This window comes from Bubalus bubalis, chromosome 1 (assembly GCF_019923935.1).
Source record: "Bubalus bubalis isolate 160015118507 breed Murrah chromosome 1, NDDB_SH_1, whole genome shotgun sequence".
Classification (NCBI taxonomy): Eukaryota; Metazoa; Chordata; class Mammalia; order Artiodactyla; family Bovidae; genus Bubalus; species Bubalus bubalis.
Genome location: NC_059157.1, coordinates 156486964 through 156500207, shown reverse-complemented (window position 1 = coordinate 156500207; position 13244 = coordinate 156486964). Strand labels below are relative to the sequence as shown.

At 42.2% G+C, this 13244-nt stretch overlaps 1 protein-coding gene and 1 long non-coding RNA gene across 3 annotated transcripts in view; both read left to right on the top strand.

Moving 5' to 3' along the window:
* KCNAB1 (potassium voltage-gated channel subfamily A regulatory beta subunit 1) overlaps positions 1–13244 on the top strand; it is a 461725-nt gene that overhangs the window by 111549 nt on the left and 336932 nt on the right. The gene's annotated exons all lie outside the window — the stretch shown is intronic.
* On the top strand, positions 5123–11826 carry LOC123334371. Its single transcript, XR_006552111.2, has 2 exons — positions 5123–6716; positions 11641–11826. It is a non-coding gene; the product is annotated as an uncharacterized LOC123334371 (long non-coding RNA).

Sequence of the window (13244 nt, the reverse complement as noted above, 5' to 3'; positions counted from 1 at the left end):
GAAAGTACAAAGATAATGCTCAGAGTCAGCAAGCATAATGAGAATTTAGTCCTTGTTTTGATGAATTTGTACAAGTTGTAACCCAGAGGTCATGCTGTTGATTTGAATGACGTAAATTACCTTGGCTCCTCTATCCCAAATGTATTAAAAACAAAAAAAAGAACTACAAAAGTTTGTTTGGTTTAAAGCTGCCTATCACGTTATGTTTTGCGATACATAATCAGGAGCTAGAGCAAAATATGCAAAGAATTCCATTTTCTTCATTTTAAAGATGACTTTCTGCAGACTTGAGTAAAAAAGACTTGTACTGATGAGTCCATTCATCTTGAAAAGATATTTTCTTTTTAAAAGTCATTGAATTTCCACCATAGCTTGATGTGAACAAAAAAAACCAGCAACCGTTCTTTTAGTTGGGTGCCAGGGATGTAATAAGTAGAACTGATTTTCTTATCATTTAAAAACTGCACAAATCATGGAGCTACTTTGATATTTACTATTGATATGAAAAGGGAGTTCATCATTTAAGACACCTGTTCCTCCCTCAAGGGGATGACAGGTCCCTGTTATTGTGGCTCTGAAACAGACTTGTACTAATGTTCCATCAGATACTCAATTGTCAGGGAGTTATTTACCTCCACTGGCCTGGAATAGGGTCTCTGGGGGCTCAGTGGCGGAATGGTTTAATCTCCAAAAGCTTGTGATCAGCCTTCCATGTTTTGGGGGTGATCCTTTCCTCCCAGATTCAGAAAACACCCGCAGCCAAGCCCTAACTACTTGGGGTTCTTCCTGTCTCTTACGTAAGCACCATTAATGGTCCTGTCAGTCTTGATTAATTCTGTGCACAATGATCAAAAGAATATTTTGACTTTGGGGCAAGTCAAACCATGGTGGACTACGTAACACAGACATAAGGGATAAACATTTATTAAAAGAGAAAAGCCCAGAGCCTGAAGCTGGCAAGGACTGCATAGAAATAAAAGTACATAAACAATGAATTCCAGCTATAGATAAAAAATGCCATAAGGATGATCAAGTACTTTTGGGTTATTCTATTCTATAATTTTTAATGGTTTTCAAAATCTGAGTATTGCTTGGTTACAGTGTTAAAAAAATTTTTCCATTAGGTCTTTCTGTGAATAGTATTAGGCCATTAATCCACTGATGAGTAGCTTATGCAAGGAGAAAGGTCTTTTTATTCTTTTAAACATGAACCTCTTTTGATTTAGTGCTGAAATGACTGGTCATTTGTAAGAATGTAACTAATTTCAAGGAAAATGGCAAAGGACATTGTTCTCAAAGGCATTTAATTGGCTTTAAAAGTTTGACTTAGAGAAAAAAAAAAATGCTCAGAATACATCCTTATGAGGATCCAGTAAAGTGTGACATTTCTGAAAGGATAGAAAAAACTCCCTCTCTGATTTCAGTCAGAATTGTCTTTTCTCATGATGTTCTTGCCCAGGGTGGGAAGTATCTATATATGTTTTTTTACATGCAACCTAGCATATGATTCATGTTGGATGTGACAATAGGTAAGATGGGCATTATCAACCAGTTTTAGGAAGAGAGGAAAATGGAAATCAGAGAAGTTAAAAGATTTGCTCCTGGTCATGCAGTTAAAAAAAAAGAAATCCTTGAGCATGAACCTTGGTCATTCTGATACAAATGATTCTTCTCTGTATGTAAAGGGCCCAGGACCCCCATTACAGGCACAGTGGTTGGTTCTCACCCCAAGTACCAGCACCATGCTTCCAGGGTTCCATCCCCATTCAGAGCTTTTCCAGCAAGCTGTGCTTAAGGAGGGATGTCCTTGAACAGAACTTTTCTGCCTTGATGTGGCTCCCCCAACCCTCCCCCAGCCCTTCTGTCATATCAATAGTTCGAAGTCTAAAAGAGACACCATGTCAACAACTGGTGTGGGAAGCAGCCGCACATTTGGAAGTGGCCTCCTGGAGACATGGAAGAGGGGCAGGGAACTGGTAGGACACAGTTTTAACCTTACCTTCTTATTGTATAAAATGAAACTAGACTCAGAAATACCTCTCCCATAAGGTTCTTCTCAACAGTTTCCTGAATCAAAGAGGTTTGGTCCCACTACTCTATTCCTTCCTTTGCTTACTCCTCACGTCTTGATGGAGGCCAGACTCTGAGCCTGCCCTCAGGATGTGCACAGTCTTCGGGGGACACGGATGGGAGAGAAGAAACCAGTGCAGCTAAAACCCTGCGAGTCCCAGAAAGTCATATCTCTTGTCCCCAACCCCATCATGCTCTTTGAACAGGACAGCAGCATTGGATGGTTTTGCCTCCTCCTGACTGTGATGTTCTCCTCAAGTGTTTCTGGAAGCCCCTGGAATGTGTCTCCTCTGTGGTCATAATCAAGCCTGATTGGCTTTCACGTAGCATCTGCTGTTTCTTCCTTCTCCTCTCCAGCCTGCCTATTCTGGATTTTGATGTGTCCCACTAGAAACCAGTGCTTATGTGATAAGCCAGGAGGTATGAGGGCCTTCTTTGAGTCACCCTCTGCTGGAGGGCCTCCAATGGCTTACAGAGTTTTTAGGGAAATAGCTCTTTCAGGTTGAATTCCCAGCTTTCTTTCCCTAGACCCAAGCGGAGTTGATGTGAAATGTCTTTGGGCCAGAGACAAACCTCAGTGACAGCCACTGTGTGGTCATCAGAATTTCCCTCCACTTCTGACTACCACCATGTCTCTTTTCAATAGAGTGAGTTTTCTATCTGTGCCCACAGTCCCCCTTATAGGCCAGTCAATTCCTTATGTCAGGCTTCTTGGGAAGTCCACTCATGAATTCTGCTGCGTGCTTGAACCCCTGCAGGCAGTTGAGACTATGCTGAGATGGTGCTACATTAGCAGGGAGTTCAGGGAGAGGGCCCTGGCTGTACCCCACAGCACTCGCCCACTCTTCTGTGGAAGGAAGGCTTGGGAGGCTCAGTCCTGGACGCAGTCTCTTTGACAGGTTTGAAACCCTATTTAACAAGGAGCAAGACAATTTTTCTTTCTATGGTTGGAAATAAAAGACGTGTCATGATTATGTTGGCTGCATGAATGGAAAGGACAGCTCTTACTCATCCTGAAGTATAATCAGTGGAAGAATAAAATGATGTAAGATCATTTGTTAATTTGACAGGACAATGAGGTGAAGAAAGCAGGAAGGCATTAAAGATCTGACATAAAGGGGTGAGTAGGGAGAATTCCAGGGATGGGGGAGCCTGGTGGGCCGTCTATGGGGTCGCACAGAGTAGGATGCGACTGAAGCGACTTAGCAGCAGCAGCAGCAGAGAGAGTACAGAAAACAGAAAATGGATGCAAGCAGAAATGTAGCGAAGACCATCCCGTTTTGATGGTGCTAAAGCTCTCTCTTCAGTTGGGTGTGGCTTCATATTGGCTGTGCCCAGAGGTCCTTCTTTGGGAGGCAGGTAGTGCCAACCCTGCAATTTATGATTTTAAAAGGGAATTTTTTCTTAAAAGCACAGATTACCTCCTATGTCCAAAAATATGATAGTTGGTGTGATCTAGGAAAACATTTCATTCAACATTTGCTGCATATTTATTGAGGACATATGTTTCAGGCATTGTCTTGAACACAGGCTGGGTTTATATGGCATACTGCAATGGCACCCCACTCCAGCACTCTCACCTGGAAAATCCCATGGACTGCTAAGTCACTTCAGTCGTGTCCAACTCTGTGTGACCCCATAGACGGCAGCCCAACAGGCTCCCCCGTCCCTGGTATTCTCCAGGCAAGAACACTGGAGTGGGTTGCCATTTCCTTCTCCAATGCATGAAAGTGAAAAGTGAAAGGGAAGTCTCTCAGTCGTGTCCAACTCTTCGCGACCCCATGGACTGCAGCCTACCAGGCTCCTCCGTCCATGGGATTTTCCAGGCGAGAGTGCTGGAGTGGGGTGCCATTGCCTTCTCCATAAGCCAGAACAATTCCTAGAAGGCACTAGCAGGCTTTGCACACTAACATGGAATTCATAACAATTTTTTTGCCAATGTTAGTAGACATAGAAAAAGGAACCTAGACTGAGGGAAAGGGGATGAAAGGTTTTTATAATTTATCAAAATCTGAGTGTGGGCACTTCATTTTGTCTTGGCAGACCTTGCAGAATATTATAATAATTGCAAGTTAATCTGTCTGAGAGTGGGCACTCTTTAGTAGGGCTCGTGTCATGGAAAAGCACTGGCCTGACAATCAACAGGCCTGTGTCTAAGTTCTCACTCTGCCACTCTCTGGGTGTGTTCTCTTGAGCAAGTCATCGATGGTATTCATTCCTCTCATACCTAGTTTCCTCATCTACTAAATTTGAAATTAGGCACAAGCTACAAGGGGTCCTTTCTAGTTTAAGATTTAGTCATATTTAGAACCTTGTGTTCATTTATTCCTTCATTTAACAACATTTACTAAGAGATTGGTATGTGTCTATGCACTGTACATGTCATACACAGCGGCATTGGGTAAATATTGATAAAGACAAAGAGCTTGACTTGTGGAGTTTACATATGAGAGGGAGAGACAGCCAACAGATAAGTCAGCATCCAAATATTAAATAGATAGATAGATCAGCATGATTTGGGCTAAAAAGTAAATAGGTGGGATGATGAGATAAACAATAATTGTGGGGAGTGGCCCTTCAGAAAAGGAAGCCAAGGAAGTCCTTTCTTGATCTAGATAGTAGACACAGTATATGTTTGTTTGTGAGAATTTCATAACTGGGCAATCTTCAGGATGTATATTTCAGGGGGAAAAAAAAAAAGATTTACTGGCTTTAACAAAAAGGCCGGTTAAAACTGTATGCACATGCTTTAGAAATTCAACTGGCTCTGTGGGTCTACTGGAAGAAAGAGCAGTCTCTACTTCTCTCTTTGTCCTATGTTTCCCCTTCCCTTGGGGAAAAACTTTTTTTTCCTCTTAGATAGATATGTTCAGAAAAGGCAATGGCAACCCACTCCAGTACTTTTGCCTGGAAAATCCCATGGACGGAGGAACCTGGTAGGCTGCAGCCCATGGGGTCACTACGAGTCAGACACGACTGAGTGACTTCACTTTCACTTTTCACTTTCATGCGTTGGAGAAGGAAATGGCAACCCACTCCAGTGTTCTTGCCTGGAGAATCCCAGGGATGGGGGAGCCTGGTGGGCTGCCGTCTATGGGGTCGCACAGAGTCGGATACGACTGACTCGGCTTAGTGGTAGCAGCATCAATCTGTTTTTGTACATGATGTCAGTCACTTTGTGGGACCTTTGAATCTGAGCACTCATATCTTTTTTTCCTGGAAAATTTTCTTGATTATTTCATTGTTTATTTCCTCCTGTTAGTTTTCCCTTTTCTTTTCTGTTTAGAAGTACTGTAATTGAAATGTGAGGCCTCCTGGACTGTTTGTCTAACGTTTTTATTTTATTTTTTTCCTATTTAGCATCTATTTGTGTTTTTATCTTTCTAGAAGAAATTGCGAGTTAATCTCAATCTTATCTTCAAGATTTTCTATTCAGTTTTACTTTTCTCCTATCCTATTTTTCATTTCGAGAGCCCATTTTTTGTTGTTTGAGTGTCCTTAAAAAATAAAGCATTCTATCCTTCTTTCTCGTCATTTTCTCTTAAATCTCTAGAGCTGTTAGTGTTGTGTTTTTTTTGTAAGTTTTCTTTTTCTCTCTGTGTAGTTCTCTGTTTCTCACAAATAGTCTCCCTGCAGCCCTACTCTTTAAAAATTTGTCTCTGTCTGTCTTATTAGAGTCTCTCACTAAGTAGATGGTAAGCTTGTATTGTCTGCTCACACTGAAGAGTGATGGCCTAAAAGCTGATTATGTGAACATGTGGGTGGAGCTTATTAACTATAAGCAGATCACTCCAAGGGTGATCTGGCTGAGATTTTTTTGTAGGAGAATCCTGGATGTTCATCATTTTGGTTGAAGTTTTTCCAGATTCAGTTTTCCAGTTTTCCAGTAAGTTGTTGTTGTTTACGGTTTTCCGGTAAGTTTTTCCATCAATTTGTGGAGAGTGAGGGTGGGGGAAAGTAGTCTAGAATGTCTAAGCATAAACTACACAGGCCTTCTCACTACTTTCATTGCCCTCAAGGGAGCAGGATGCTCCCTGTCCAGGAGTCTCATATTTCATCTTTTCTGTAGATAAACTTCTGGTCTCCTGCTAGGATCAGGCAGGAGAGAGAACAGCCGCCCAGTTGCAGAGTCCGGGAGGGACTTTTTACACAGTTTTGAATTATGTTCCCTGTTTTATGCCCCCATTCATCCCACTCCCTGAGGTGCCTGGGGTCACCATTTTAGGAACCATTTGGAAATCTGCAGTGTAAAGAAGGTGTGTCTTGGCCCACATAGGAGGGCCACTCAGGAGGCATCTTTCTCAGAACTGCAGTCAGTTCTTACACTTTCCATTGCTTTCAGCCTCCAAAATTTTATTACTGGGATTTCCTTTTCTCTTTTCCCTATCCTTATAGGTTTATGGCTTTTTGAAAAAATCACTTTGCTATAGATTTAGTGAGGTTTCAGAAGGGAATAAAAGTCAATATGTATGTTTAAGCCCCCATTTTTATCTGTATGCTCCTATGTGAAGCCTTCAAGGCATGGATGTGACATGAGCTGACTTATGTTTTAAAATATTATTTCTCTTGATTTATTGGAGAATGGATTGGAGAAGAACAAGCAAGATTGCTGCACTCTGTACAAGAAGAGTCAAAAATGGGGCCAGGTAAGGGCGGGAGAGACAGAAAGAAATGCATGGCTCTAAAGCATGCGTACTGTGTACAAACAAAGGACTTGCTGGTGGTGAAAAATGAGGGAGAGGGAGTAACATGGGCCAGCTACAACTGTGGCTCGAAAAACTGAATCATGAAGGTGTTACCTACCAAGATGGAGAAAACTGGGAGATAAAGGCACTTCATAATAGAGACAAATAGTAATTTCAGTGCTGCTCAGAGGTTTCTGTAGACCTGGGCTCCAAAGATTAGTGTGCAGTGAGAAAGCAATTTTTATATGGTTTTATCTCTGGGCTGTTTGTTTTCATGATGGTAGCTTATCAGTACTTAAGTGGCAGAAGAGTAAAAGTGCTAAATGTGGTGTTGACATATTCCCAAATGCTGCTCTAAGTAAATGTTCCTTTTTGTTGTTTTCCTCTCAGGTAATGCTGTGCATTACAGTAAGGTATGGGTTTTAATCTAGGAATGAATCGAACAAGTCACACAATCTAAAGGCATTTTTTTCTAACTTAAGAATCACCCATATGAGTCTTAAAATTCTTAAATATGCTTTTCTCATTCTCACAGCAATTTTTAATATCATTTGATTTGACTTTATTTGTTTTATTTATTTAAAAGCAAAAGAACTTGTTAATTTAGCCCAACAAATAACCAACATTATTAAAAAATGAACTGAAGTTGCTGCATTCATTTGACATTCAAAGTAGGTAATTTGGCAATAATTATGTAATCCCTTAATTGACTTATTTTATGGACACAGATAGTGATATAGAGACAATTTTACAGACCAACACTTTAAAAACAACAACCACCACACTTCCCTTCATCACTCAAAACTATTTTCTATACCACTTTGTCTTATTACCATGACAATCCTCATAAACTCTTTTAAGTTCAGTTCAGCAAATCACTTAAGATACTGTTCACTGTGGTTTCATTGACTGTTTTATAGAATTACATACTTATAAAGAAATTACATATTAAAAATTCTGTTCTAAGGATATCAGGAGTAAATCTCCTGCTGAAGTCTGGGAAACTTATGAATAAAATGCTCATACCTACAAATGATATATTCCTTACTGAGGAAAATGGTTCCCCACCCCCACCCCCTGCCCCACCCAGCTATTAACTCTTAGAGAAGAACTTGTCCCTAGGATGGAAGATGAATGTGTGAATGAAAAGCCACTTGCTGAAGAAGGGGGAAAAAAGGAAAGGAAGAAAGTGCTAGATATCCCAATATTGGATTATAACTATTTAGTAATGCTACCTACCAATATAAAAATAAAGAAGGTAAGGAAGAAAGGAAATGATTTATAGTTTATAGTTTGTTATAAATTCTAGATTATAGCATGTAGAAACCTATCAATAATCTTACTTAGAAGTTAATAGTAAATAAGAGTTACCTGTAACTATGCAATTAGATAGATAACTTGTTTCCTAGACTCTCCTTTCATTCAAATTCTCACTGCCACTGCCCGGCCCCATCCTAGTGGTTAAATGGAAATGTAGATTTGATTTACATGGGTGATGAACATATGCAAACAAACCTAAAAATAGATAAAACTATTCTGCTAAGTCGCTTCAGTCGTGTCCGACTCTGTGCAACCCCACAGACAGCAGCCCACTAGGCTCCTCTGTCCCTGGGATTCTCCAGGCAAGAATACTGGAGTGGGTTGCCATTTCCTTCTCCAATGCATCAAAGTGAAAAGTGAAAGGGAAGTCGCTCAGTCGTGCCCAACTCTTAGCGACCCCATGGACTGCAGCCTACCAGGCTTCTCTGTCCATGGGATTTTCCAGGCAAGAGTACTGGAGTGGGGTGCCATTGTCTTCTCTGAAAACTATTCTGAATTCTGGTAAATATTATTTTACTTTTCAACATAGAAATACTTATTGGCACTTCTGTTTTGGATCTCAAAGTCCAAGGAAGTTATACTTCAGACTGGCTCTTTCTTCCTCTCTTATCCAGATGCTTTTGTGTAAGGAGGCTAGTGAGTTCTTTGTTTCTTAGTCTACAAGAATAAACACATTTCTAAACAGTGCCCACACTACTCTTATACCTCAAGCTAGGCTAAGAGAGCAAGGTCATGGCCAAGACATTGTATAAACAGAACAACAAAGAAGCCCACATGGGAAGGAGGCATAGAATTATTTTTTCTGCCTTTGTGAATGCCCCAGGAGTCAGAAATGCAAGGTTGATTTTGCATTTCAAAGTGAGACTGTAACGTTTTTCCCAAATGTACAAGAATTCTAATCAAGAGCTGTGAATTTTTAAAATAAACTCTAGCGATTTCCAGAGTTTTATAGACCATTTGGGGAGAATGAAGGACAGGTAGTAATACATAAATATTGAAATACCTTTAGTCACTATTCTAAAAATAAAATCACACTATAAAAGTATTTGATTTTCAGAAAAACACAAAGACTGCAGAGAAAAAGTTTTCATTTGATTTTTCCTTTTTTTCTGGCTTATTTCCTTTCTGACCTTCCTTCCTTGAGCTATTACATGAGTCTCATGAGTTATTACACCTTGGAGGGCCATCTCTTTAAGAGACTGAAATCTCAATGTTCAACTGCTATATTCATTTCAGAAAATAATAGTTCTGCACTAAGCCTGTCAGGCACTTTTTTAGGCACAATTTAGAACATGGACAGGAGTGAACAAAACACATAAGTATTTTTGCCCCATGGAACTTACATGAGTGGCAAACAGTACAGAAAACAGTACTATTAATTTAAACATAGAACACCTTAGATAGTAATAAGCGCTAAGGAGGAAAATGAAACAGGAGAGGATACAGAAGATGGAGGGGCTGCAGTTGTAAACGGGGCTGTCAGGGAAAGTCTGTTTGAGAAGATGCCACTGGAATAAAGGCCTGAAGGAGACAAGGAGGGAGCCACACAGAGATCTGAGCAGACAGGCTAGCGAGTCCAGAGCCCTAAGCAGAGGTGTGACTGGTAAACAGAAGGGCCAGAAGGAGGAAGGTGAGGCTGGCAGGAGGTAGGTGGTAAGAAGCAACAGAGGGGTGATAGAGGTGAAGTTGTGTAGAACCTTGAAGGCCATCATAAGCACTTTTGCTTTCTCTCATGGGAGATGGGAAGGCACATGTTGAGGAGTGTCTAGGATACAGGGCTGAGAATCAAGTCAGGAATGGTGATGGCAAAAGCAGGGACCACAGTTGGGAAGCTCCTTCTTAATCCAGATGAAGAACGAGGTGGCTTGGGCTGGTGAAGCACAGTAGAGGTGGCAAGGGGTGCCCAGACTCTGGATCTCTTTTGAAGAAAGAGAGTTGGGAGGATTTGTGATTGAATGGATGTGAGGAATAAACAAAGGAGAGGCCTTGAAGATGACGCTAGGATTTCAAGTCTGAGATGCTAGAAGGGACATATGTGTCTTCCTGAGAAAGGAAGACTGGGGGAAGTGAAGCTGAGGGGAAGAGAAAGAGTTCAGTTTGGACTTGTAATATCAGAAATGACCATTAGACATCCACACAGAGATGTCAAGTGTGCTGTTGGGTATTAATTTTTGAGTTTAGGGGAGAAAACTGGCCTAGAGATAGAAATTAGGGAGGTGTCAACTCATAGATGATATTGATAATTCTGAGACTGATAATGTGGACAGAGAAGGGAATTATTCCAAGCATGGGGCCTGAGATTGGAAGAGGGCAAGAAGCAGCAAAGATGAGTAAGAAGGAATAGCTAGTGAGGCCAGAGGAAAACCAGGAGTGCAAGGTGCTCTCAAAGTCAGATGAGGAGTATATTAGAAGGAGGAGAGCATGATTGGGCCTGGCAAAATATGTGTGTCTACTTATGGGAAAGAGCCAGTAGAGAAGGGAAAGTTGGCCCTGTAGGAGAAAGAAGGGATGACTGCTGGAGTGATTTCCATCAGAACCCAAGGAGACGGGGTACAGAATATAAGTGGGGGAGGAATGGTTAATTAGGAGAGAACAGTTCATCTGCGGTAACAAGGAGGAAACACCTATGTAGGGAATAAGGAGACTGGTGATGGGAGTATTTCACACCTTCTGTTTTTCCATGAAATAGAAGTGAAGCCTGTGGCTGAGACCGGGGATGGGTTGGGGGTGCCCTAAAGGTTTGAAGAGGGAAGACCAGGTGGCAAGAGTGGAAAGACTAGGGAAGCAGAGCATTGTCTCTGGGCACACAAAAGGCCCCTTCAGGTCTGAGTCATGAAGTTACAGCAGGACTAGTCAATATGGCTGTGGGTTTTGTTTCAATCACATTTAGCTAACTGGGTGTAAGTGTGGAGAAGGAGGAGTTAGATTTAAACAGAGTCAGTGTTTCTCCCAGAAAGAAGACTCATGACATCCAAACTCTTAAGAGCTGCCAATATGTACCAGAGTTGTTGGCTAAAATATAATGGAAAATAGCTTCTCAAAGCTATTACGGTCTCTGATCTTTTTCTTCCTGTGAATATTACCATGTCAGCAAAGAGTCAGAACTTCCACCTTATGTTCTGATATGTCTGTCCTCAGATAACTAGGCTTGCTGGCCAAGGGCTTCCCTCTGACCCAGTAGCCATGGGTGCAGGATTCAAGTCATGACTCTTGAAAGTCCCGTTTGCTGGGAAAGCACAGCTGCTGAACTCATAGACCCCAGCAGTGTCTAATCGAGTTCATGTTTCCATACAGCTTCTTTTACTCAGGCTGCTCTGCTGGCATGTCACTTAGCCCTCACATCAGCACACTGAATGCCTCGCAGGCTTGCTATGTTCGCATCCAGTTCACAACTATAGCTCTTTATCCCAGCTTATATTTTGTGTCCTGCCTTGTCCTGTTCGCAAATCCTCAGCTTAATCTTCATATCCTGTCTATTGTCTCATGTTGCTCTAAAAGTGCTACCTGACAAGGTGGCCTTGCTTCAGCCTTCCTTTCCATTTATTAACTGCTCTTTCCCTTTCAGCTCACTCCACAGGCAACTGCCCTGGACAGCAGCCTTACCCAGCATAGGCCTATCCTTGTGGCTGGTGGCCTATAAAGCTGGCCCCTGTGTTTGTTATGCATGACAAGCCTGCCTGGAGCCTGTGGAAAGCAATGAGATATCTGCTGTGTGTAGGTGTCTAAAGAATAATGTGAATAATGTGAAGTCTTTTACTTCTCTGCTTTTGAATGACAGATTTCTGCAAAGTACAGATCACTGTTAGCCTGGCTGGGTGAGGCAGAGGAGATTGGAAGGGTAGTTGTTCAGAATCAGGGTTTCTGAAAAGGTGGTATTTGGATTCTCTGCCAGATAATTGTTTGTCAAAAATAGAAATTTCTGGATCCTATCTACTGAATCAGAATCTTTGGAGGTGGGGCCAGAATCTTTAGTGTTGCTTATTTGATTAGGGCCAGTGAGGTAGACCGGAGAAGGCAATGGCACCCCACTCCAGTACTTTGCCTGGAAAATCCCATGGATGGAGGAGCCTGGTAGGCTGCAGTCCATGAGGTTGCTAAGAGTCGGACACGACTGAGCGACTTCACTTTCACTTTTCACTTTCATGCATTGGAGAAGGAAATGGCAACCCACGCCAGTGTTCTTGCCTGGAGAATCCCAGGGACGGGGGAGCCTGGTGGCTGCCGTCTGTGGGATCACACAGAGTCGGACACGACTGAAGTGACTTAGCAGCAGCAGCAGTGAGGTAGACACGCTAAAGTTTCAGGACTGCTAGTCTAGAACAGTGGTTCCTAAGCCACTCTCTCAGGTGGTTACAGTGCAGATTTGTGAACTTCATCCCAGACAAACTGCATCAGACTATGGGGTGGGGCCTGAGACTGTGTTAAAACAATAATACCCATTTCAGAACAATACCAGTAACGAAATCAACAGCACTTCTCAAGTGATTCTGATGATTATCCAGGCTGGAAATGTCAAGTGTTCCTTATGCCAAGCCCTTTTCCAGTTCATATGAAAAAGATGCTTTGTGCTAGAAAACTGTCTTACACAGTAAGAGAGCAGCAACTTAGGGCGCTGGTTGCTGTTCCACTCCTGCGAAGTTTTACCTCAAGATGCATCTCAAACTTACATTGCTAACTGAGGGCCTGCCAGCTTTGCGCTTAAAGCTCAGTCTCCCAAACCCAGTTGTGTCACCTGCAGGAGATTTGGAAGAACATAGACTTGGAAACTCCAACCCAGACCCACTAAACTGTGGTCTCTGGGAGTTGAGTCCAGAAATCCCATCTTTTCAGGAACACCTCAGATTACTATAAGTCTAAGGCAGGTTTGGGGATCACCAGTCTGTGCCCAATGGTGCCACCTTCCAGCCTTCCAGTGTGTGGAGGGGCCATAACAGCCCTTTCGTGGTGACCTGGGAACCGCCAGGTTGATCAAAATGCAAATGAGCCTGCAAATGATACATTTCCTGATCACATCACACCCGACACTTTGTGCTGCCTCTTACCTAACTAAGATCCTTGTCCATGGAAGTAATTTAAGACTTCCTATGATCTTACCTCAGCTCCCAGCATCCTTGTTTGTTCAAGGATGCTGCTACCACCTCACTGCTGCTACCACCTGCCCCCCTATGT